Source organism: Oryzias melastigma, linkage group LG18, assembly GCF_002922805.2.
Source record: "Oryzias melastigma strain HK-1 linkage group LG18, ASM292280v2, whole genome shotgun sequence".
Taxonomy (NCBI): Eukaryota; Metazoa; Chordata; class Actinopteri; order Beloniformes; family Adrianichthyidae; genus Oryzias; species Oryzias melastigma.
Window position 1 is genome coordinate 18511721 of NC_050529.1, and position 2651 is coordinate 18514371.

Consider the following 2651-nt stretch of genomic DNA (forward strand, 5'->3'; position numbering starts at 1 on the left):
GTTGCAATTTGGCAAAATATGTACATGTAGATACACCTCAAAAACCAGCTACTCCAAGTGTGTGTTTCCAGTAAGGAAATGTAGTACTGCAAATCCAATTTACGCAATTTGATAGTCCATGGAAAGTGTCTGCATTCATTAGTGATAGAATGAAGATCTCCTGAAAGCTCACACTAACGTATAGATGACGCCTGTTGACAAGGAAGCATTGTTAAAAACATGCTTGTAAATAAGGCAAAACTTATAAGTGTTTGACAGATAGAGACAGCCATAAGAGTTTGGTTAAAGTCAAGTTAGGGTAGTTTGGTTAACTTGCTTTTAGTCAAGAAGCAGCTTTTTTCCATTACTCATGTTTGCAAAGAAAATGTGACACGTTTTTGGAAATTACTGAAAATTTGTCACACTTTGTCAATCTTAAAGCCCCGCTCCAATCAACTGTTGAGTTATTGTAAAATTATTTCCAGTTTTTTTTTTAATTATTATTATTATTGATGTTTTTAGTCAATAACCTGTGTTGTTTTCCAGGACATAGTTTCTGCAGAGAGGCAATAGTTCATTAGAAATTCAACTGAGTTCTCGTCCTTGTTGGTGAGAGCTCTCTGTTACAGCTCTGTGTTACAGCCCTTCTAGAAGGCAAAAATGTCCCTTTTTCCAGTAAGGTTTTCTCAATGGATTTATCTTCTTTGGGGAATACTTTTGAAAATAAGCCTCTGGACCACCCTGAGTTTTGCCTAAAATCCAATATGGCGGCCAGAAATCCAATATGGCTGCCCTCAACATTTCAATGTTCAACATTTTTTTCTTTTTCACTTTAAAACCCTTAAATTTATTAAAAATAGAAACAAAAATGACACTGCGTGACGTAGCTTTGATGTCTTTGACGTCATAGCAACGCAATAACCTCTGGAAATCAATTAACTGTCCATCGTTTTCCTGGTCCATCTTATCCCTCATAATTATGCTGAACTACCAGCATATTTTCCACATCAAGAAGCACTCTTTTCCAACTTAGATTTTTTTCTGCTCTTGATTCACAACAATTTGAATAAAGAAATGCTCAGAAATTGCATTTTGAGCTTATTTGTCCTCCATCATCAGAAAAATGGAACAAGAACACCAAAAATGCTAATTTCTTCTAAGCGGGTCTCTAAAGAAGGCCCCACTGAGTTATTGTTGCTTTTTATTGATATACAGTGAAAAGAATGACAGAAAATATACTTTAAAAAAAAATCCATGTTTAGTTTCAGTGTTTTCCTGAGGCACAAATTGCCTCAAAGTCATGCTCAATGACTTTATATCAAATCAAATGTTAAATAATTAATTCAAGTTTCGATAACTAAGCAATAAATTATATGCAAATGTGGATTTATTATTGACACACCTGAGGCATAGTTGCAAAATCACTATGAAAGACCCTGATATTTGTTGTTTTATTTGTTTTTTATGTGTGCAGGTTGAATTGGAGAACATGAAATGACTTAACTGAGCAAATCAATTTGAGTATCCTTTGTGCTAAAGTGGCTTTCAAGGTGGATGTAGTTTTCATCACTGTGATTTTTTCATGATTTCCTCACTCTGAACACAGAGTTTGATATCCTGGAGCTTTTCTTTGTTTGCTCGAATGGTTTGAAATAAATAAATCTTGTAAAACATCATCTTGAGTTGAGTTTCGTGTTAAGAAACTTTATCATTACCCAAGAGATTCTGAAGGGTGGAAATGATTAAATTTACATTAACAAATCAGATCAAGCTCATTATCATAAACTAGCAGCTCCTTGTCTCCTTTGATACAAAAAATGAATAAGCGATAATGAGGTAATCTGAAAATGAATGAGCAATCTCCACATGAGAAGTATAACGACTAATTAATTTGTTCATACATGGCTTCTCCTGGATGAGGGTTAAATAAATAATTTGTCTTTGCAATGCCAAGTAGTACATTTATAGACTATGTATTTACGGTTTTGCATTAACAGACTTCATATTCATATGATAAGGTCTTTTAGGCTTTAGATTTTGCCTAACTCGACCTTAAAACACTTTTTAAGTCACTTGCTACTAGTCTCTCTTGCCATGATTAATAGTAAATATTGCAGGGAAATTGTCGTAAGAATAGTGATGGGCACCACAATTACATTGTCAAGTCCTCCTGTGTCAACTTTGTGTATTTACTAAGCCCTGTGGCTTCCTTCAGGCTCTGAGTTGGGCACCGTAGAGTGGCTGCAGGCGTTTATAAACGCAGTAATTTTGGCCTCACTGGTAACCCATTAGATGACTGTTTTGTATCTCAACCGCATTTTATTTGCTGACCATATTTTGGGGTTAACCAGGGTGTATAATCTTTTGGGACTTACCATAGAAACAAAGCACTGCCGTTTCTTTAAAGGACAGGATGGAACAGTTAATTACAAGGAACATGAAGGGGTCGAATCTCCTCTGAGCTGATGGCATGTGGCCTGCCTGTATTGTAATTAGAGACGGACTAACAAATAGGCCTGAAGCTTTTGATATCCTTTAACTGCAGGTTTTGCTTGAAGTGACTGATCTTAGATGGGGAGGGTCTGAGGGTCCTTTAAGCCGGTTTTCAACTGAGTGGTCCAGTATGGGATGGACCAGTTAATCGCCGATAAAGATTGGAAACCCAAACAAAA